This window comes from Venturia canescens, chromosome 1 (assembly GCF_019457755.1).
Source record: "Venturia canescens isolate UGA chromosome 1, ASM1945775v1, whole genome shotgun sequence".
In the NCBI taxonomy this organism is placed as follows: Eukaryota; Metazoa; Arthropoda; class Insecta; order Hymenoptera; family Ichneumonidae; genus Venturia; species Venturia canescens.
The window spans coordinates 10,292,562-10,317,168 of record NC_057421.1 but is presented as its reverse complement, the minus strand read 5'-3'; the positions used below and the strand labels follow the sequence as shown (position 1 = coordinate 10,317,168).

The 24,607-nt window shown below is 40.0% G+C and overlaps 2 long non-coding RNA genes across 3 annotated transcripts; both read left to right on the top strand.

Annotated features, from left to right (window-relative positions):
* Positions 1–1,036: 1,036 nt before the first annotated feature.
* LOC122408221 (uncharacterized) lies at positions 1,037–12,805 on the top strand. Its single transcript, XR_006260395.1, has 8 exons — positions 1,037–1,159; positions 3,100–3,187; positions 3,943–4,361; positions 4,699–6,092; positions 7,664–8,249; positions 8,370–8,486; positions 8,590–8,777; positions 12,391–12,805. It is a non-coding gene; the product is annotated as an uncharacterized lncRNA (long non-coding RNA).
* Positions 12,806–17,951: 5,146 nt separating this feature from the next.
* On the top strand, positions 17,952–23,258 carry LOC122419336 (uncharacterized). Of its 2 annotated transcripts, XR_006262874.1 has the most exons (6): positions 17,980–18,272; positions 18,381–18,561; positions 19,662–19,839; positions 21,654–21,762; positions 22,402–22,569; positions 22,771–23,258. It is a non-coding gene; the product is annotated as an uncharacterized lncRNA (long non-coding RNA). The 2 variants fall into 2 exon arrangements; XR_006262873.1 differs by lacking the exons at positions 19,662–19,839; positions 21,654–21,762; positions 22,402–22,569; positions 22,771–23,258 and having other exon boundaries at positions 17,952–18,272; positions 18,381–18,828.
* The last annotated feature ends 1,349 nt before the right edge of the window (positions 23,259–24,607 follow it).

Here is a 24,607-nt window from a genome sequence, read left to right as displayed (position 1 = left end):
CCGTCATGTTTTCACAGGAAATTGCCACTTTACTCACCGATCCCCGCGGTGTACACGTACAATGTTGTAAAGATATTGCGCTTATATTCCGATCTCGTGTTGTACATAACTCCGTTGCTGATACGAATGAGTAAAAAAAATGTGCATCCGGCCAATAATTGTGTCTGATTATTGTAGGAAATCGAACTCTGAAGTGACTTTTACTTTATTCTTCAATCTACGCACGAGTCGAAAATGAAACTTTCACTGTGAGCGAGTGACAAAGTTTTGTCGAGAGATTGTGATGAATAATTTGCGATTTCATAAAATTTCTTGATTTCCATTCGAAAAGATTTTTTCACAATAGATTTAACACATCCTGCATCGAAGATTTTTGAGGAACGTTTCACGACCAATAATGTGAAGAAAACAATACTTTTGGAGCCATTTGAACTGGTTGAGTATTTGTTCGTTGTTTTCCCGATACGTGAAAAAGTGCAGGAATGTTGGATGACGGGTAATTTTCGAATCGAAATGATAGACAAAATGGTTGATGGTGATCGAATGAATGGGGCGCAGCCTGAAGAGGATAATTATCGACCGTCTCTCGCAACGCTTTTCGAGGCTTGGAACTCAGTGTTGTATGGTGTTATATCGGCAGCAGTGCAAGAGGATCGAGGCAACGAAGAGCTCACGCGAAAGAAAAGCCACAGAGGTTACAGTAGCGTCTTCCCACTTACCTCGGAGCTCTGTGAGTGAGCCTCGATAAACGGAAAGCGCCTCTACCGGCGGTTTGTCGAACTTGAAATATCCAAGTCGGTAAGAGACGCTTGAAGGGACTGACACGAAAGAACGACCGATAGTTCGTGTGTTGTGTCTCTCCTCGTAACGTATAACAACATTTCTAGCCGAGTAAACGCGCCTCCTCCGCCCGGACAAAAATCGCTCGTCCGATGAGCAACCTCTCCTGCCCTCGACCCCTCTCTCGCTCTGTCTTTTTCTCGCTCGTTCGCGCGCGCGCTCAGCGATGCTTTTCCTCGGTCGAGTCGAGCCAGCATAGCTCTCTACGAAACCGCGTCAAAACTATTGACAAAATCATCAGACTTGAAATATTCTTCGAACCATTGTTTACTGCCGGAAAAACTATCGTTCCTATATTAAGACAAGCCGGTTCCTTGAGGTATAGTATAAAAAATATTTCCTTTCGTTATCACCAGAAATAAAGCTTTAGTGAACGTTCGAACTTTTTTTAACGGACAAAACTTTGCGCAGCAGCGAGTCTCCGTATACGACATAGGAATGATAAAACGGGTCCGTGTGGTATTTCAGCGTGTAGGCTACGTAACAGTCAAATCCTCTTCTCTGTGTGCATTGTGAATAGATCACGAATATTCACTCGCACACATCGAAGAGTTTTCGTTTTTCCTCGAAACTTGAAAAACGTATTGCACATCAGAAACTTTGTTCCTGATCGTCCAAATTTTTACGTTCTCGCAAATTATGCGAGATGAAACAACCAAACAACATCGAAGAGTTTTCGTTTTTCCTCGAAACTTGAAAAACGTATTGCACATCAGAAACTTTGTTCCTGATCGTCCAAATTTTTACGTTCTCGCAAATTATGCGAGATGAAACAACCAAACAACATCGAAGAGTTTTCGTTTTTCCTCGAAACTTGAAAAACGTATTGCACATCAGAAACTTTTGTTCCTGATCGTCCAAATTTTTACGTTCTCGCAAATGATGCGAGATGAAACAACCAAACAACAAAGTTTCAATTTTGCTTATCCGAAGTGTGTCGATATTCAAACAGCTGTAGTTTAGAAAGCGATAACCAGACCTATATAAAAAGAAAATTTGAGATACTCCGTAAACCGTGTCATGCAGCATCATATTTTTTCGAGGACGTTGAAAGTCTTATCCACACTATAAAAGGAAGAAAAACAACCTGCTCATCTTGCAGTCATCGTAGGGCGGGAGCTGTGGAGAGGGAGAGAGAGACAAAGAGAGTGCAACGAACTTGTTGTTTACAACGTTCGCGCAGTGCAGCGAAGTAGGTTCGTCGACCGTCCACCGCGGCACTGAGAAGGTTGTTTTCGCAATCCTATCTCCGATGAAAAAAATGTCGAAAACATTGAATACGGCATATGCGTATAACGTATAACCAAACTTTTTTCTTCCTCGACTAAAAATTGTGTACAACAGCAAAGGACGTAGGGGAAAAAACTGCCGTTTGTATTCGACCCGTCGAGTATTTTTTTTCGAATCATTGACAATAAAATTCCCGTGAATATTTCGAGTGAGCGAAATCGAAAAAATCGGCCCCGCGGTTATTGACGTTCTCGAAAGTCAAACAAATTATATTACTTTCTACAAACCTGTTAAAAAAGTGTAATGTTTCATAACGAAGACAAAGGTTCTCAGTTTAAAACTTGAAAAGCAGAGAATAGAGGCCGAAAAAACGTGACCCTGATGCTGAAGCGTACACAGTAGAAGGCCAAACACGGGGGTGGGGATGATCAGGAAGAAATTCAGTACAGCTCGCCTCGTAGTAGGGCGTGTCCTGGCGAGGGCCGTTAACTCGCGATGCACTTGGCGTGTCGTCGTTGTGCATCGTGATTGCCACGAGTTTTCTACTCCACGCACACAGATCTTTGTGTGCGTTTTCTTCCTACGTTTTTATCTTTCGATCGCTGCTACACTCGAGTGCGCTATCGAGTGAAGTTTGCTGCCCGGTGAAGCTTAGATGTTTGTTTGTCTCTCTCCCTCTCGCTTTCTTTCTCCATCTTCGTATCTTAGCGCGGTGCTTCTTTGCTTGGAAATCACAGGGGTGCAACGTACCTGTTGTTTACCCGTGGGCTCCGGGGTCAAAGTCCGGTCGATACAACGGTCCCACTTTCCCGAGTGCGTTCTCTGCGCCCCTTTTCTTTGCGGCTTCGAGCCGAGTCACGCTCTCACTAGCATCTCTTCTCAATTGCGATATATTTTGCCTCTCCCTTTTCTTCGTATCACTAAATAAATATTCTGACAGAAAGGCTTCGAGATAATCGAAAAAAACGCTAGAAAACGAACTCCCGACCTTTTGCGTTCGTGATAACCGACCGTGAATTATTTTTTCAGGTACTTTTTCGACCGGGGAGAAAATCAGGGTCCGAAAGTCTCGGAGGCGAAGACGTTTCGTCAAAATTTCACCGGATCCCAATCGAAGGTTCGGAAATCTGTCGTCCGGAGGAACTCCAGGGCGTGAAGAACTTCGGTGTTTGTCGAAGTTTTACCGAAGCAGTCTATTGGTTTAATCCAAATACGGGACTAGTTACGAGACAGCACATTTCAATTCGCCATTTTCATTCAATTTTTTTCTCATTTAAGAAGTTGCATCTAGTTGGCGGCCGAAAAAAGGCGTGTTTTTATGATTTTTTTTTGGAATAATGATTGCAGGTTTCGAACCGTTTTTTTTCTTCCAAAGCGTAGATTTTTGATTATGTTTCATAATTTTTTTATTGTAAAAAAGTCTCAAATATAGCAGATTCAATGTTTATCCAGGACCAACGTTAAAAAAAGACGTTCCGCGATGACCTGTAACTTTTTCACCGATAATTTGAAATCAAAAAACCGAATGAATGCTCGGCAATCCAGAGTGAAAATCGCTTCATTTTCCTTGATATAAAAAAAAAGTATGTATTGAAAAGAAAAATCCTTCGATCGAGGACTGCTTTCTGATATAAAAAAAAGTATGCAAAATTCCAAGTAAATCGGTTCACTCGTTTTTCAGATATCGTGGTCGCCGATTTTGAAAAAACTGTTTTGAGAAAAACACGGTTTTATTTATACCTAAAATAAAAGTAAAAATGTTTTCGAAAATTCCGACTAGACTCCCCTTAAATTTTGCTACTTTTAGAACAAACAATTGGTTTTTCGACATCGATCTAATTCGTGTCATGTCTCTTTTATTTTTCAAACTAGACTATCGGGTATTGATACGTACGTGAAATGAAGATATACCAGTTCATTGGAGCTGTGGGATTCATCGCTTCCGTAAACAAACTCTGTGACCTGGAGTGAAACCAGCAAGAGTCGTGTCTTGCCTCAAAAGAGTGCTCGGGCCTCTCGCAGTGTGTACGGGACTTGATGCATAGCGTGAGAAAGACACCGCATCGACTAGTGACGGAGAAAGAGCGTATGCGAGAAGCAGAAGACTTTGCAGTTTCAGCCAATCGCCGGGGCCTCGGGATTCAAGCCCCTCTTCGGATTAAACGGGAGTTTCATTCGTCTGGTCATCGTACGAGGACGTTGAAAAGCATCCGTTCGCGATGGTATTTCTGCATGTAGATTTTTTCTTCATATATTCCTATCTACATGAAGGAACCTACATATTTTCTGTGGTAAAAATGCAAATATTGATGTTCTCGTTATTCAAGGGGTTATAAGGAATGTTGTGATGGCTCGATACATTTATTTTCATTACTCTTCTCAAATCGTGTCATCAACACGATAAAAAGATGACCCGAAGCTTTCGGTTGCTCTAATCAATGGCAGGAATAGGGAAACGGAGGGAAATCGATTTGCAATATTTATACTGAAATCCCACAGAATTTTCTTCTCTCACGAATTGTTTCCCTCGTTTCCTCCTTATTTTTTCCTCGTAAATGAGCGCTTAAGAATATAAAATAATTCCGATGATCTGTGTCGATTAAATTGACCGAAATCTGATTTTTATAGAGCCCCAGAAAGCTGCTTCGGTCAACTGGCGTGCAGATTCGATGGGGAAGATCGTCGACGGTTGTTCTGGAATGAGAAGCATCGAATTTCGAAAATTATGATGAATAATTCTACTGTTTCAAGTACTTGGCTCGACTCCGAGTACTTGAATTCCTTTCAGTCCTCCTCACATAGAGACTGAACGCATGCGAGTAGAAGTATTTAATAATTACATGGGGATCGTTGGAAGATGTGCACGAAGGTCGCCATGGATATAATTCCTGTTTCTTGCGCAAGGGTATAAAAGCGTACGAAGGGAAAAAAGAGGGGCCGCGAATACGAATAAGTTTTCAAGTCGAAGAATAATAAAAAAAGAAAATCGGAGTAATCACTAGTGAGATCGTTGCAGTAAAACCGCTACAGAAATCATACTCATTCGTGAGTACCGAGTTCTCGGACTCGAGAGGGACGAGCGAACAACAATTTCAGAGATATTTTTCTGCTCACGATATTTATCGACCGGAAGACCCTCGACTCAGTATTTCTCAATACCTCAATATCGCGCACAGAGTAACGACAATTTTTCGTGCTGGTATGAATGCTGGTTTAAAAAAACGTGAAATCGAACCACGCATTCCTTATCATCGCGATAAAACGTAAACATTTTTCAGGGCGATTGAATATCTACAATTTTCACTTTTGAAATGAGAACTAGGCCAAAAGAAGAAAAAGTATTTTTGAAAATTATTATTTATAGATAATGCTGATTATTGATCCCAAATTTTTCCGCTGGAATGCAATTTTGTTGTTTAAATATTTCGATAGATGTGGTCAAAAAAATACTTTCCTCTACGCAACGAAATTTGTCTCGTTCCCCTTCAGATTGGTTTGAGTTTAAAAAAACGTTTGTTGGAATATTATTCCGAACGAAATAATTTTCTGGGGGTGGATAATTTTGTAGTTACATCAAAAAAAATATATAAATTTTGATTTTACTGGCGCACTTAATGAACTAAAATCATCATGAATTAACAATACGGACTAATTTCCTTATAAGTGAAGTCCGAACTTAATTGGAAACTGCCTTGGACCAGTGTGAATAAAAATGAACTTGAACTCATGTTACAGTTTCAGTTTTCGTTGGGATCAACTTCCTGCGTTCTGTGCAAAAAGTGACTAGAACGCAGATAGGGGAAAAAGGAGTCGAAGGAAGAGAAACAAAGAAGAGAAGCGGCTAGGACTCGGATGAGAGGAAGAGAGTTGCGGATAAGAAACCGTAATTGCCAGGCAGTGAGGAGATTGCGCTCGAGAAAATTGCTCTCAAGTGTATACCCACTGTCGAAACGGTCATGACGACGAGTTGACGAGAGAGAGAAAGAGGGGAAGATGAGTGCAGCTAAATTTTTTACCTCCGTGTACGTATGTATGCTTTCATATACATGAGCAGAAAAGGGCCGATTGCAGAAGATCGTTGCGATCGGTACGTACGTACACGATCCACGATTCTTTCTCGCGAGAGCAGCGCCTGCGGCGTCACGAGTTACAGAGCGAGAAAGACCAATGAAGTGGGTACAGAGAACAAGGAAAGAATATTTTTATACTTTTGTGGCGAACAAGCCTCTGGAACTCGTGCAAAAACACTTTCTGAAACTCGATGAACATGCATTGAATTTTACAAAAAAAAACAGCAGGAAGAATACGCTGTTGAAAACCAGCAGGCTTTAGACGAGTGAGACAAACATCGAATTGAGGCTGTGTTTCAATGGTGAAAAAAAATCTATTCATAATGCGATGAACAAACTGAGAAGATAGTTTGAATGCATCAGAAAAAAGAAATTTTTCAACGGCCAGTTTAACAATGATACGGTTTAAACGGTATTTTACTCAGCACCTGGTTGATGTACGAAATCAACGGGTTCAAGGCTGACCGTTCTGTGTGTTACTTTATTTTTGGAGGAGTACACAAAGCTATTCAGAGTACGAGATTCGTACTCGTATTTCTAAGAAAAACATTCTTCTTGACAATGAAAAGCAGATACAAAGCTTTAAATATTACGGAGAAAAGTAACGAGAGTTGAGTGATTCTCATACGTTTTCACTTAGATGGGTTCAGACGATAAACGATTCATAAAGGGAGATTTCACGATTACACGAATCCAATCCAATTTGACTCCGACCAATTATGGTCGGAGTATTATAAATTAGTATTATAATTAATATTATAATAAATTATAATTAGAAGAGAATTAGAAAAGAATTAGTATTATAATAAATAAATGTAGCAAGTTAGCACTGCCATGAATTAATTAAACAATAATTCACGATTGCTGAACTTATTAGACGAAAGTTTGGCATCGTCAGTGGAGACTTTAGTAGATTCTGTTATAATTAACTCCTGAGTCGAAGAGGTGAGAGAATAAGAATTTTTGAAAGCTTGATAAATTTGTTCGACCGGTGATTATGGCAAGGAGTGGATGCCAGCCACGAATAGATGGCTGGTGAGAAAGAGATAGAGAGGGAGAGAAAACGAGATTCGCAGTGCCATTGACCCTCTGTGCTAGACGCGAACTCTACTGTGTACGATCATGGGGCAGAGCGAAGCGAGTTGCACCGTGTGTATGGTACGTCCGAGAAAATCGCTACATCCTGGAAGTACTTTTTCCCTATAAGTGTACTTAGGGCAAAAACGATCGAAAGTCCACCAACTTTTCAATTGTGTAGAAGGAGGATGTCAATGGTCAATGGGAAAGCAATCCTCACTGAATATGAGCTCGAAAAAATTATTTTAAAAATCTGAAAACTTTTTAATGTTGAGAGTAAAAATCGTGATAAGATTGTTAGAACATAACAGAGTTGAAAGTGTCTGGAGACAGTGAGCATCGTGCTCGTCTCTGAGATTGCTACTGAGAGTTTCTATGCCAATATGATTTTTGTCAGCATCGTAATGATTGTTTCTGCACTGAGTAACCTTTAATTGTTTCAACAGGAAAGGAGGACAAACTCAAATTTCGCAACCGGAAAATTCGTGAAGAGTTTGGGGAAGAAGTTTTTCCAGTCAATTCGAGACTCTCCAATGATGCCGTGTGCATACAGACGAGCTGGGATCGCATATTTTGCAAAGAGATGAATGAGATCGTGAATAACAATGAGATAGTGGGAGCGATTCTGAGGAGGAGAGACTGAAAAAGGGAGAGATTCGAGTGCGCTTCTCGTTGATCATCTTGCTCCAGCTCAGGACCTCATGATGAAATTTATATTTTCGTGGAAGTCCCTCGTGTTCTCTCGCACCCCCTCGTAATTACGTGACGAGCCTCTGTTGCGAGGGACGAAGGAAGGCAGAGAACGGGGATACAGTTTTCGCGCAATTACGAATGCTGTTGAATTCGTGTTCCCCTGTACGAGATCGCTCTCGGAAGATATCGCGTTGCTCTAACAATATGATTCATTAAAACAAGAAGAAAAGGTGCGTGCTGTGATTTATCGACGAAAAAAGGAGCGAGGGTCGGACCCTGAACGAGGCTCAAGGGGAGCGAAGGGGGAGCGAGTGAGTCGCACCTTTGGCAACCTTCGAGGTAATTTTTTTACCTTTTTCCTTCTCGCTCATGTTGGTATACCAAAGAATTTAGCTTTAGAGCGTGCTATTAGTTATACTGCGCATGTAACATCGCCGTAAAGAGGGTTCTTTGCTGCAGTCGCGAGCCCCTTGCTCAACCGACTGATCGGCCGTGGCTCGATGGGCATCGCGAATCGGTCTACGGCTCGATTTGACGTAATCGCTTGGGCCTGACCGAATATTCAAACCTTACAAAGTACGCTCATTTGAATATATGCATATACTGATATAATAATCGCACTGAGACTAACGACAAACAAGCCCTCTTCAATACCGAACATAAATCATTCGACTTTCAGGACAAATGTGAATAAACGCTTATTTGGCAGATTATCAGATTGAGCGTCCCTTCCTACAAGTCGAAGAAGCTCCGAGCGGCCAGAAACGGATGGAGACGAAACTCGTCAGATTGATCTTCGATAATCAATTGATTTCGGTATCCCTCTTACCTTCCACTCTCACCAAAGGAGCCTCATGTTTGGAGAAGGTATTAATAGAAGAGAAAAGTCAGATGCAGGGGATGAAATCGAACGAAGTAGCGAGATAAAGGGGCGAAGGAGGGAACGCATTTCTCTTCTCGTTTCCTAACGCAAGATTTATGAAGAACAAGAATTTGCATCCTAAATACGTGCCTCGATGATGTTTCATACTCCAAAACCTTCGTTTCGTCAATTCGTATAGATCAATCGAAAGGAATTTTCCGCACATTCCCAACGGATTTAAAGCCAGTAAATGCCGACCGGGTATCCTAGCCACGTACCGACAAACAACGTCAAATTTTCTCCCTGAACTTGTTCAAATTTTTGCTGTGAATTGCTGTCACGGCAGAGAAAAAATTCAACATTTCTCCCGCTCCGTCGAGGCAGTTGACTCGCTAGAGTGTTTTTTAATTTCTTTTTTTAAACTTATTCGGGGCAGTGTCATTCAATAACGTGCAACATTTCAAAAAAATTGACAGTTCCGTGTTCAAGATATTGGGAACCAAAGATCTGAATAAGCCACTAATTTTATGGGGAGTGCCGGCAAAAACCGTTTTTGTCGCCATTAAAAAGGCTCCAAAACTTTTCGAACTCGGAGTTCAAGTTTGGATTCATTGACCCTGAGAACTGCTCGAACGTGATAAATTAAACTTATCTTTTTGATTTCGATATTCTCTGTTCACGGTGTTCGTATTGTACGTATGGCTACTGCTCTGTGGCGTTGAGGCTGGGTGAATTGGGATTGAGCTTGGCCGTATCCTCCTTGCGTCTTAGTCTTATTTTTATTCCGAGCAAGGAGGCCCTCTTTGCTCCCCAACTCGTAAACCACTCGTCCCCGTCATTCTCTTTCTTTTTTATTAGCTCCTCTTTCTTTTTTTTCCCCCGGGAGCTCTTCTTCCTCTTTCCCTTTCGCGATCGCGGCCGAAGCCTCCGCTCATTTTATTTCCACTCCCGATCTTCTCCTCTCGGTCTGCTCCTACGTGCGAGTGCTACTGCGCAGCTCAGGAGGGTCCTTCGTCTTCTTCTACCTCTCAACTTTTCTTCTCTTTTCTTGGCTACCGGTGTGCTCCTCCGGACTCGGAGGAGCCCCCGAGATAAATACGCCGTACACAATAAAGCTCGAGGAAAGAGATGAACGCCAAGATGAGCGAGAGAGAGAGAGAGAGAGAGAGAGAGAGAGAGAGAGAGAGAGAGATCGGAAAAGGGTGGGGTATTACCAAACAAACCCTTCATGCTTCTTGGAATAATCGAGAATCCAATCGATCCCCATCTCCTGATACGTCACTGAATAACAATTTACGATTCAATTATTGATGCAATGAGATACTCCCCGGCAAACGAAACACTGGAAAGGGGTTCGGTGCAACGGTAGAGCGTGTAAATCGGAATGAGTTGTGTGCCTGTCTTTGACCGTGGCTCTGAGAATATCATATTCAAATCTATAGTCGTGCACGGTGCGTATGAATATTAATGTGAATAGTGATGACGAAGGTGCGTTTCATTCCCCGTTCTTTTCAGGTTGATTAAAGGATTTTGAGAATCGCATGGTTCCCTGTCGCAGCATTTCCCAACGTTAGGATCTCCGAATGATTTTCCTGCCAATAATTTATGAGGGAGAGCTTCGCCAGTGAATGGTTTTTTGTCGAGATAAATTGAAACTCGTATCGATAATACGAACGTGTTTTTACGACTATGGCGAAGGGGAAGGCGCTTCCTGATTGAATAAACGTTCATTATGACGTGGATGGGCAAGATTGGAAAGCTCGGAGTTGATAGTTACTTGTATGTGGGCCGAGGAGCAATGACAGTTGGCATTTTTTGCTCCAATAATCTTTAGAAGATACGTTTTGGTGCTGCACGAGTGTCTAAATATGGGGAATCCTTTTTCGGAGATTTTAATCGTATGAATGCGCACTGATAATTGCAGCGACGTGACGAAACTAAATTTAAAGAGTGAACAAATGAATTTTTATGTGTGATTGGTTCGTTGGCGATTGCAAGGATCTACGGAATCGATTTCACTGCTCAAAGTTAGCTGGTGATGGTCTTAGATTTTTTATTGTCGAGTATTTGCTGAGGCACCAAAAAATTGAGATAAGACAGAAAAACAACAGCGGTGAAAGCGAGAGTGGAAGAGAAGGAGGAGGAGGAGGGAGAGAGAGAGAGAGGAAGAAAAGAGTGAGTCAACGTGCCGAAATCGCTTAGGACGTTTGGTCGCGATGTTGCACTCTCCTGAAATCCCCCGTTTTTCGAATCTCTTCGGACTCTTCTTGCCTGTTGGACCTTCTGTACACTCAGTTGTGTTGCACTCTTCTTCCTTTTCCCTCCCCTTCCACTCCCCCACTCCATTTTTGTCTCTCCGCATCTCCTGTTCGCCTTTAGCTCTTTTTTTATTTTTTCTATCCTCCGTAGTGCCCTCTCGTTCTCTCGCTGTTGCTCTGGCTCTCGTATTTTGTCTTTCGTCTCAGACCACGAACACGTGCGTGTGCGATCCATCCACCATTTGTTCAAGGGCCAGCGAGCCCTCGTTGTTGTTTTTTAAAGCTTCTTCGTTCTCAAATGAAACTTCTCTCTTCCTCACATTCGCCTTAGCCACGAGCACACGAGCTTCACGCTGCTCTCGATGGCCCAGCGACTTTTCTGCCCCGTTTTTATCTTTTTCGTTCCCTCCTCTTCTCCATCTTTTCTATCTCTTTCATCGCTTTTGTTCGCCAGCCCGTCTCTCTTCATTCGCACTATTTTGCCTCTTCGCATCTCTTTCTCTCTCTTTGCTTGGGTTTCTCCTTCCTTTCATTTTGTGTCTCCTTCTTCGTCTCATTCGTCACGCCTGTTCTGTCTCTTGTTCATTCTCCCTCTTCTTCTTCTTCTTCTCGTTGATCGTCACGCCCGCTTCGTCTCGTATTCATTCTCTTTTTTCTCATTTTCTTCTTATTCATCTTCCTTCTCTTCTTCCTTTTTTCCTTTCCTTCTTCTTCTTCTTCCTCTTCCTATTCTTCCTCCTCGTCTCCTCGCTCTTCTTCTTCTCTTTCCTCGTTTTTGTTCGAAAGCTTCTCGACGCCTCTCTCTCTCTCTCTTTTATTTGACTCTACTGGACCATTCCATCGCCATGGAAGTGATGTTCTTGACTCAGCATCGATGGAGTCGTTCTTTTATTGTGCCAAAAGATTCACAGGGTGGAAGAAGAAGGAGACGAAGTCGAGGGCAGTCCAGAGTTGAGCGGGCATGTCCTGTCTCGACTGGACGGACAAGCGCAACAGTGTGGACAACTTTAGCCAAATATTCTGGGATTCCCAATCACCGGAATAGCCTGGTATATAGTTTGAGGTCATAACGATTCGGAGAAACGTTATGACCAGTAAAAAGTGAGATGAAAAAAATGTACTTTTTAACCAAACAGCGATTGAAATGATAAAAAAGAAAACTATCGTTCGACAAAAACGAGTTCGGATGTTCCAGAATCACCTTTAAGATCTGTAGCAGCGTTGAAAAATGTTTATCCGCGTTATGCAGCTTTCTCAAACGATATAGCAACTTACATAATCGTTTTTAAACTGAGGAGTTCCAAATTTAGATGTGCCGACTGTTCTATTGGTTTTAACGTTATTTTTTTTATTTTTTTAGCGGATAGAGGCTAACCACAAATTACTGCGAGAAAGGTTCGAACGTAAACCCAGCAAGAACGGATAGAAAAAAGAGTCGACGGACTGTAACGACTCTGGCACAGCTGGATTATTCCTTCGACAACGGGGCACCGACTCCCTAAACGTCAACTAATATTAATGTTACAGCAGTCTCCAAACTCTCTTTCCATAACCAAACCCATAACATTCCTTTTGAAATTTTAATCGACTCCAGTTCCGCACAAAACAACGTTATATGATAATGATAACAAATCCGAATGAAAAGAGCTCACAATTCTTTTTTCTTGTTCTCTCAGACCTCGCTGTAGTTCATTTCGAATATTGTCTTTAAAAAAAAAATCAAATTTGCAATAATCTGACCATTAAGGGGTTTGTGACCAAGACAAATGTGAGAATCGATCGTTCAATATTCAGCTTCATTTAATCTTCGCACCTTGCATGCTTGGCTGTGTCACATATGAGCTTGACGAGTCGTTTTGGTTGATTTTCTATTTGTTAAACTTGACGATTCTTGGAAGACAAACTACGGGGCAAGGAAAATAATAGTAAGAACTGGGAATTCGGTTAAGTCCGAACCGAATCCCTTGGTTATAATAGCTGTGGAAGATTTTTTGGTTTTTCATCAATACACGCTATTAAAAGATCCACTAAATATGAATTTGCTTTTTACAGCTCTACGCTTGGCTGAATCGAAGCGAATCCACCGGTCACCGAGTCGATCGATCGTTGGGCCAACGATTTATAGAAATTCTGACGTAATCCAAGTGGAAAACGTGACCATACAAATAATCAGAATTCATAGTGACTTTATTCGTTTCGTTTGAGGCTGCAGCGAACACGTTTCGTGGCAGAGATTTTGACAAATCTTCGAGCGACTTCCGTCCCGGCTACGTGCTTTGGAGATGGGAACTCAATTTCATTTTTGACGTTACACAAATGCAGGCTTCTACCGGACCGAAATTATGGGCGAATCTGGTTGGATGAGAAAATGGACGCGAATGCACACGAAAGTTCAAACTCTTTCCGACCCCGGAGCGTTTGACTGATCTTCCCAAAACATACGAATTGTGCATTTCGACTTTGCAATCTTTCGAGAGAACGGACACGTGGCGAAATGTATGCGGCAGGGGCGAAGATACTTTGGTCGAGTGCGCTGACCCCGCGGTATACTCTTACGTGCTGCTACCAAAACGTCCTCATCTCTGGAGGCACAGTCGCAACTTTTTGCTCTCTTCTCCGCTCCCCCCTCGCCTCTCTCGACTCTTCTACTTCACTGATTTACCGAGCAGCCCTCAGCCCTCACACCCTCATAGGAATGACGTTTTTCGATCGAATCATATTGCGGCACTGGAAAAATGAATCGAAAACTGTAAAAGTGACTTTTCTCGTATCGGCGAGAAGCTCGTTGAGGATTTTGGAATCGTCGCTGTTCCGGTCACGATTACACGATCGCTGAATTTCATTCGTGCGAGAAATCGTTACAAAGCTTTCCTCCAAAGTGTCGAGTCGATGGAATTTTCAAACTTTTTTGACTTTCCGAATAAGGCTCGAGGGTGAAAATCCTTTTTTTCGTTTGGAGAGTAAAAAAGGCTTAATCGTGATACAGAAGAATTTTGTAGAGGGCGGTAAACGCTTGAAGAGTTGGGTTTGATCCTTCGTATATGGGATGATGGCCACTGAGAGGCTCAACTAGTCCCTCGACGTGCCTTTAATGCGATTTAAGCCGTGAACTACCGTGTTACGAACTCTGGGCCAGCGTATTATGCTTTTTACCTTTTTTCATTTTTATTCCCGTTCCTTTTTTCTCTTTCTTTTTATGTTGATGAGTTGCAGCCGTCTACGACCTTGAAGACGAAAGCAGCTCGGGCTTGGGTCGTTCGCAAACGAACTCTAAATTTGTTCTTTTTTCTCCGTTTGTTTTTTCTTCTCTTTTTTCTTTGTGCTGATTTATGGACGAGTCTTTGAAGCTTCTTTTTTTCTATTCTGCTCAGTTGTTCATGATTTCTTACTGTACGAGGCTGTTACTGTGATTTTAAAATTACTAAATCGCTGCAGGGTTAATGATTCTTAATGCAGCATCGAATTATTTTCATTTTTACTCTCCTTTCCTACTCTTGGGGTGAACAAAAAATTGCGGTACTCCGGAGGTGAAGCGAAGCCGAAGTTTTCATTTCGAGATTTGCGCAATCTAAAATTCGCCCGAACCCAAACGATCCACTTCAATAAGGTTTGGAAATAAATGGAGAAAAAAAAACCATTTTTTTTCATCATTCAACGTTGCGGACGTGTTCTCATTTCGAGTATGAGCAGTTTCCAATACCTCGTTCGGTCGAAGCAAACCTTGACCAGGAGTGGACACGTCGCGGCGGTGTACCGGTCTCTTAAACATTCAACTAAAACCGATGCCTCGCGTCGTGGCCAATTATAACGGATGACAGAAAAAAATTGTGGCGCCACGCAGCATCCGCGAGTCATTAACTCTGTTCGAGCCCCACCTCCCGTTTTTATTCCCGGTTTTCAACCGGGAACGAGGAAACCAGTCCGAAGTTCTTTGCCACTGTTGAACTCTTCTCTATTATTCTCGAATTACCTCGATATATTTCGGTCTCCGTAATCATCGTAACGGTAAATACGTAAATATTGATCGAATCGATAATGGCCAAACGGGGCTGCGTCACTGCGACGATTTGATGGAACGTCAAACTTTCAATGTTTCACGAGCTCTGAAAATCTTCGTTCAGGATTTCATAAGCGCTTGTTCTCCAGCTCCCATTCAAGTTCGATCGTCAAATTTTCTATTTTGAGAAACCAAAATTAACGCCACACTTTGATGATCGATTTTCTGAAAAATGAGAAAAACATTTCATTATTCGTACAAATTTGTTGCTCCATGTAACCGTTTTTCAAACCCAAAGAAAACGGATGATAAAAAAATGTTGAATATCAAAATAGTCTGCAGGCATTCACAGCTACGGAAGGTGCGAAAACCTCGAATTTTTCTGAACTCAAAACACACCACAATTTGGCAACTGGATTTTCTTAAATTTTGAAAAATATTCACGTTTTTGGTAAATTCAAAAAATAGTGATTTTTCGAACATTTGACGGCGGTGTGCTGCAAGGGATTATGCGAGTACGCGTGGCGTAAGCCGCTTTATTATCGACCTTAATAAGCCTCATGACGTCGTTTCGAAGTGTCACTTTTCGTCCGTGTTACAATTTCTTTTTGTTTTTTTTTTTTTTTTCATGGGGAAAAAATTCTATTTTTGTATACGCATATATTTACATATCCGAACGCATGATAAATGTGTGTGTGTACAGACGAGCATATCAGTCGATTCGAAGTGAATACTTTTAGAATGTCAGTCCAAATTTGCATGGATTATGAATTCGAAAGATCTCGGAGAATCATCGCGAAAAAAAAGCTTCGGGGCAGCGCGAAAAGGAAGAAAAAAGATAGACTAAAAGAGATACACAATGAATGGAGGAGATGGGGGACGAAGAAAGATATGAGATATACCGTAACCCGATCGAATCGCTACGCATACATTTGCCTACAAGAGTTGATATACTTCTCCCTCTTGCGCGCTTCGATCCTGAAAAGGATCGAGGAATATAAACACGCTTCAGTGGCTCTGCTGAAAATCTGTCAATCTTTTTTACATTCACATTCTTATTCTCGGCACGTTGCGAGCTCTGATATTGAATTAATGGTTATGCATTGGATTGGATCGAGTTTGGATTTAAAAATATTTTGTTGCGATGTGAAAAGTTGGATTAAAAGAGCCGAAGAATTATTTGGAGAGAACCTAACCTCAAATTGGAGGTTAAAAACAGATTTTCAACTTGCACCTTCGTCGTATCACTCGGAATTTTATAAAAATACTTAAGTCGCGAACAAAGTTGGACAATGTTAGATTATGGCGATAAAATGATGAAAACAGCGACGAAATGGGTCGCTGAGAAATGCGTGTGCGATCACTTTGTACACCGCGAGCAACGGCACATCCATCGAAATGCAATGATTTGCAGTCGGCAGGCGCTTTCAGCATAGTCAATGCAGTACTCGCGGGGAGTCGCCAACGCCGCCCGCGACTCTTGATTCTTCGGGTCAAGCCGTTAGCGTACGTGTCTCTTGATTGCGCCGAGTCGAATTCGTAATTGTATCTGCGAGAGCTCGTTCCAGAATGATAACTTTTAGCCACTAGTGGCTCACAGTGTACTAATCTTTGGGGGCAGAATGATCTGAAATGATGGTGAAAAAGGGAAAAAATGTAGAGAAAGAGAGAGAGAGAGAGAGTTGGTTGGCAAGTTCGTAATAATATCGTGTCCCTTGTCCGCATGGAGACTTGCAAAGATTTTCGACGAGGAGTCCCCTGTAATTACGAAATTGCGTTTTCTTTCGTCCGATGGATCGATCCGAACAAATTTCGTGGTGGACGAAAGAATAAGGAGAGAAAGAGACAGGGACGGAGGAGAATCCGGCTGAACGGCTTCCGCAGAATCCTCGAACGCGTTATAAATAGCCGTATCGCTGGACTCGGAGAATCATGCGGTGCAAAAGATTCTCCCGACGCCCAACAATATTAATGCCGCCCTCTCCGCGCCCCTTGGCCAGTTTCACCGAATAGCATGCATCCAGAGCAACCGAGATCCCTATCGTTACAATCGAATAATTATAGTTATTTCAACGAATCATCGTTCGACGAGTTCACGATTCGTATGTGAAATTCAATCTAAATCTTCGAATACGTCCAATTTTTGTCCTGTCAATAAAATATCATTTTTCGAAGTTTCACGCGTTCCGGCGGTTTCGGATGATCTTCAGCACTATTCGCATCCGAGTTTTTCGGAAATGTCTCTCTTATTTATTTTCTGAATATCTCTGTTACTAAACTTCCCCTCATGTTCTCGGTTCTCTATTCTACACTATTTATTCCTAACGTGAGGGAGAACGTGTTAGCTTCTGTTGGAAAATCACCGGAACCTCAATAACTTCGGAAAAAATCCGTTAGGTATAGGTCAGCCTGAATGACGGTTGAGGAAGGAACTGCATAGGCGAAAGGAAGGCGATTTATTTTGGCCTATTGGCGGTACCCTGCTAAATTTAATGGAATTGAAAATGTGTGGAAAATTTGAAAATCGTCAGAAAATTCCATGCGCTGATCGAGTCTCGAATTTTCTAGTTTTTGAATCCTCATAGCGGATAAAAAAAACCGTAGTTTTTTCTCAATGTGAAATGTCATACCGTTTATGAGAATAATACCGAATTCCTGTATCGAAAAAATATCAAAGAAATAATTCCAGTTGTCCAAAAAGCATAATAACACATTGGTCAATAGGTTAGAAATCCATTTTTCGAATTTTTCTTTGTTTAATTCGAATTTCACTTGCTATGGATAATAATAAAAAGAAAGATAAATGTTAAGCAAGTAATTGAGTTTAATCAACAAAGGATATATCACGTGTACTGATGTCAAGATATAAAATCGTTATAAAAATGAGGCAGCAGTTCTGTTGCGACGGTTGCGACAGTAGCGTTGAAAGCGATTGCCACGCTGTTTCACGGCGTTGTTCTGAAGGTGTTCTGAAGCCACGGTAGCAGAGTGTTTATAGCAGTCGATATACCAGTAACGGTTCGTGGTGCCATCTAGAACGCTCAACTGTGTACACCGAACTATAGTATGCTTAATTTTCTGGAATTGTTTCAATTCAATGTTTTGTTTTGACGAGGGCACTTGATCCCGGTGTTTTCGTTGTTTATAAAACGTGGGAATTAACAATTGAAAAATAATGCCGCATGCAACGAAACGCACAAGAATTTCTGAGGAGGTTACCATTGGAAATATTGCCACTTCTATAGGTCTGTTTTCATCGCTCGGTTAAAGAAAGTGATAAAAATGATCGAATCTTCAGCTGCGTGAGGTATTAAATTATATTTTTTCTTATGTTTCTTCGTTGTTTTCTGCAGAATCACTATCCTCCTCCATCAAGTCCATAGCGGATGTTCATAGTTCTCTTTTACAAGGGAATAAAATGGTCGTTGAGTATATACAAGAAACGAAGAAGCTACGGAATACGAATCAAACGACTGTAGAACCAGCCAACGTGGATCGTCTCGATGAATCGAAACGATAAAATACCGAGAACAGGTCAGCGTCGTTTTAAAGAGACAGTTTACATCAATCATAAAATTTAAATATAGGATTTTGAAAACTAATATAACGCATAAGCAACATTTATATTTGTGTATAAATGAAAATACTTTAATAGGAGTGGGATGCGAGTTTTTCAGAATCAGTGTAAAAAATTAACAATGTGGAGGATGAATTTGTTTTTATATGAACCGATTGAATTATAAGACACAATTGATCTTGGAAAAAATAACAATAAAATGACATATTTACATTCCCTAGCAATGATGAATTAAGTACAGTAATCGTTTGGGCACTACTTTTGTTAGTCAGATGGTTAAAAAAAATGTCATCTATTATGGTAAGTTCTCATTCGAAGCTCCTCGCGTCGTCGGGTTTCTTCTGTTAATTCACATTTGCACCTCTCATGGTTGAATTCAAGACCTTCGGAACATGGCTCCACTTCTCTGCAGTGACAAGAACAGGTGTCATCATTCCAAATTTTAATGTCACTTTCGTCATGACACCTTGCAAGTTCATTCTTATTTTGGCATATACATCTACAGTCCTCTAATCGCGCTTTGGCATGGCATTCCTGGAAAAAATGAAACAGCAGAAACTATGATTTTTAGTAATAAAAGGGAAAAATATTTTAAATCCACTGGAATTATATTGATTTAAATGCATGGCAAAATTGAGTCTACTATCAATATGGACCTTTGAGTCCATATTCTGGCTAGATTCACTCAAATAATCCGTTCTTATTATATATAATAATATATATAAGGAAAGATTATTTCCTTTGTATTTTCTGAACTATTCATATCTTTCAAAGTCTGTTGGAAAAGAATGCTTGAATATAAGTGTTTTGTTCATTTTACTCCATCCAAGTTTTGCTGTTAGTATAATAGGCTTTAATATTATCTCGTAAAATACCGAACATTTGATTGACAGAATGTATAGAATTATTTTGTCGTTGATTATGAGTACCTGTGGCTGCTTGGTACAATCGCAGCTGCAACTTGTATGTTCTTCTATGGAGATCTCATCCCATACCTGAGTATCGCTCACATCATTCACGTATGTTACATATAACTTTTTCATAGTTGTGTTTGTAGGTATACATGTGAATGTACGTTCACTGCAACAACCATTGCACCGATTGACGCGAATACACTTTGGCTGGACACGTATATAATAGTGTCTATTATCAGGAGTAAGATGGATGATTGTCGGTGAAGGTATACAAAAAGCTGGCTTAGCTAACGTCACTCGGCCAGCGCCTGAAAATTGCAGGTTTGAAATGAATTTTTGACAGGGTACAAGTATAGTTAAATGTTGATTTATTATTTGGGTTCAAATTGGATTCATTGTTTTTATTTTGCGTTCTTCGACCATATTTCATTGTCGATCAGCCGGATAAGAAAAATGACCTACCCAAAACAACTCGAGCTTGCAAATCACCCGGGGATTTTTCTTGAGTTTTTTAAATACTCTGAGTATTACAACTAATGAGTCATGACAATTGCACAAGAACAAAAAGTGAGTGAGTCTGCGTGAAGATTTTCATAAAGACACTGAGAGAGATCTTTCCATTTCTACTTTTGCTAGAAAAGTTGTTAAATGCTGTTTTGGAATTTTCTTGTTGATTCTTTTTTAATGATTCGGACGTTTGTTCGAAAATCATCTACTAAAACACCTTTATACGTCACAGTAACGCCTAAAATTTGCGTAATTCACATTTTCGTACTTATCACTCGCGCATCACAAAACGAAAGAATAATATATCTGATGGTTTTTCTAAAAAATGAGACACGAATACAAACTTTAGAATAACGGTTCAAATATCGATCGGAATAATGCATTTTAATTCCATTTTTGATGATTCTTCGTGTGTGCTGAAACTTATTTACTTTAAAGGTAGGCTCGAAGGGAAAATACTTGATGAGGACGGATAGTTGATCTGTCAGCTGGAAGTAACGAAAGATGTTTTTGTATTTTTTTTTTCGCCACAGACTATAAATAGTCTGTTCGAATAACAGCATAATTTTTTTTTTATATGAGCTACGCAGGGTTAGTACGAATGTGAAACAATCCAAACGTTGTTATACGTGTCACGAGAAGTTTCCTCAACACGATATTTGACAGTTTTTGACAGTTTTTTGATGAATAGCATATAAAATGAAACGTCGTTCTAGAAATGATGGAAAAGTTGGAAGGCATTGAAGGGTCAACACGCCTCAAAGTTGTAGATTTTGATAACATATAACATAAATGTTGAGTTTACATTTTTGACGTTTAGATATGACGATGTAATATCTATCCTTGTTTCATCACATTCAACGCAATTTTTTTTATTGCTACCCACAATCCCCTCAACAGTTTTTTTATTTATCGTGAAGCAAAGACTTCTCTAATTATGGCTTGATTGACAACTGATATCGAAGTTGAGTTCAGTTTGATCGATAGAAATTTTGGCATACGAAAATTCTTCCTTATATTTTCTTACAAATAATAAGAACATTTCGGTCTCAATTGTCCTCAGTAATCGGTTACTTTCTTGATCTCACGACAGTCATGTACAATTGCATTCAAGTTGTCAAATTTATAGCGCGCAGTGTATACAGAAATTCAAGTTATTTTACCTCTTGAACTTCGTCCCTTTGGTATATTTTTATTCTCACTGGGTACATTTAAAACCACGGTAATTGGAGGAGAAACAATCTCTTTGGATACCAGTGTTATCTGCAATAAAATAACAAAGTTGCCAGAAAGATCTCAAAATTTTATTCGTGCTGTAATTTTTTAAGGAGGGTATTACGATCTCTGAATTTGGTATTTATAGACATACAGAAGTGCCTGAACGCTCAGTGCTCCATGGCAGAGAGAGTTCTCTTAACGCAGGTACTCAGACGGACTCAAATTGTACGTTATATTTGATGCCAAGAAAGCTTCCTGGTTGGATCGAATAGCAGAACTGTTAATTAAAATTTGACTTCTTCCAATGATTGATCTGAACACAAATTTGAGCTGATATTTTTATGAACGTATAAGTTAATGTTTACAATGTTTATGAAGTTTAACAGTAAATTGCTCTACTATGATTTCAGGATTTCGTTCACTCCTCGATTTTTTCTGCTTGGAGATTAATTAATGTGAAACAGCAGAGCGACGATTGGCAGGATACTGATGACACACGACGAAACATTATTTGATATGGTGCTTTATTGGATCGTAAAAATTAATTGCTCTTAAGAGGATGGATCAGTCGGTATATCGCAACCATGAGTGCGAGAGAGATAGTTGCAAATTTCGAAATCGAAATTCTTGACACAGTTTGACCGATTAAAAAAAGGCTCTGTCAGTTGATTTTTGCGTAGGCTGACAGAGCCTTTTTTTAATCGATCAAACTGTGTCAAAGAATTTCGATTTCGAAAATTCCAAGTGAGATTACCGACTGATCCATCCTCTTAAAATAATAGAAAGCATAAGCGAATTCAAGAAAACTTTGAATACTTCCGAGCTTTCCCTATTATTGAATTTCATGATTAACTCACTATCATTTATCTCTAAGAGATAATTATAAATTGTTTGGGTTTGTTCGTTTGATTATTTACATCAGGGAATAGCGATAATACAAAAATTGAAACAGAAATTTAATCTCAATAATAAGCGATGAACAATCAAAGTTTTAACGAGTAGCTTCCTCAAAGTACAACTCTTGTTGTCACTCTATTCGAAGTATTTAAACTTGTAAAAAAAGTCGTAGTCACAGTTCAATTGCTCAGCGGGATAACATCGACTCCAAAGATATTTTTTTGCCAGTCGTTATGAAATCTGTTTATTTGAATTGCATAGTAATGATAAGGAATGGAATTCGATCGAATAGCTGAACGAATATACAGGTGCGCCCGAGCTGAACATTCTCTTCAGTGCCACCCAGATCATTTGATTCGTCGAAACTGAGATTAGTCAGTGGACTTGCGATCACGTACCCCATGCTGATCCCGTTGAATTCTCGAACCGGTAGGCACAGATTTTGCACTCATAGCAAAAGATTTCATCGTTTGTGGCGAAACAAGAAAGTACATTGCAATAAACTTTAATATTACCATTATTATATATAAAAAAAAACGATTTTCTATTATCTTCCAACGTGTATGTAACTTTTATATTTCGCTCTCTTTTTCTCGAAATCTTCACCAACATTCCCGACGACATTCGAAGACTGAACTGTCTCCTGCTCAGACAGAACTTTCGAGGAATTGGATGAATTTACATCTACAAACTTGTGTACGCACACATACGAATATAGCAACATGTGTGCCTCCAAAATGTTTGATACTCCAGCTCGTTCAACAAGTTTCCCAAGAAGAGGAGTTCCGATGATTTGTCAAAGATACTGTCGATAGTATGATGGGAAACGTAGAAGAGAGAGGGAAAATATTGGAGGCACGTTTGATGTATGGTTTCTGCGTGAACTCTCAAGTTACATATTCATGCATGAGGTCAAGTTATGGCCCAATAGAGTAAATTCTTGTTTTCCGCGTTCCTTACTAGTTCCCTCTTGTACCTCGCTAAATGAATAACCGATGGTGAAGGCAATTTTTTTCCTCATTCCCGTTAGAACAGATGCGACATAAATGAATCGTCAGTGGTATATTTTATACCAGTGTACATTGGTAAGGATAATAAAAGATAAAAGTTCACGAAAATACTGAAAATTGATGAAATGAAAAGGTTTTTTACAATTGAGGGTTGTGAACAGCATAAACGTTGAAATTTTAGGCGCTTTTGTTTATTTTATAAATAAAAATTGGTTAGATTTAAATAAAACCTTGTACACATTTTTTACATACTCAGAAGTATTGGAAAGAAAGTTTTTTAAAAATTTTTTCAAGGTATTTTTTTGTACAGTGGTGTGTTGAAAACCAAAAAGTTTCTCAAAATACATCGCATGACGTAATTTTCAAATACTGTTTAGAAGAAAGAGGCGATCGTTTGAAAAAAAAATCACAATGTTTGTGGATTCCTCAGTAGAAAATTCTTTATAAAAGAATACAAAAAAGTTATCAAAAAATAGCTACGTCATGCTGAAAATATAAGTTTGCCCTACAAAATGCAATTCGAGCCAAGTCGCTGGGGTGAAAACTCGTTCCGTTTTGCTGTTGCATACCCTCAAGGCCACGATAGAATAAATCTCAAAAATAAACGGATTGATCCAATTTTTTAGGGAACTTTTTGAATAAAACCAAACGTGTTCAGACTGTCCAGTCTCCAGAGATCAGAGGTCGACATTTTTTGCTTCAGACGAGTTTACGTCAAACCTCTGGAGCCTGGAGTTTACTTGATACATTTATTATTGAATATAGACGCGACCGAAGTTCCATCGCACGTGCAAATAACGTAGAACGTTGTGCAAACTCTCTCGCATTGAACCATATTTTTCAAAAGTTTGCCACCTCCGCTCGATACTTTTCTAGTAAAATTGGTCAAATTTTTTATTTCGTTGGATAAAATATCGGTTTAGTGTATCCGAGTTTATGGAAGGAATGCCTCGTAGTGGTGAGACAAGCTCGCATGAACGGATAAAAATAAAAAAATAAAAATAGAGAGGTGAGAAAGAATAAAAAGTTTTTTGGGAGCATGATAACATGTGCGAAACACCTTCGCAGCTAGCGAAGCGAGCTGTGCGCGGTTCGTCATTCCTCCATGTTCCAAATTTTGTTTCCGAAAGATCAACTACATCACCCAACACCGAGTCAATCAATTTCCGTCAATGACATAATTATTCTACTCTAATAATCCTCGTTAATTTTACATCGCCAAAAACTGTCTGCTTTTTGTCTTCGTTTTTTTTATCTACGTCAGTTTGTTTTGGCGGTATCACCGACTGTAAAACAAGCATCATCAAGACTGACTACTGCGAGTAATTCGTGGAAAGTCTTGTGTAGAAAAAATTTAGTTTCGAAATTTTCTAGTTCATTTCTTCTTCAAGTTTCTGCTAACTCGAAGTTGTACGTCGGAAACGTGCTGGAACGATGATTTTTCACCGTCTTTCACA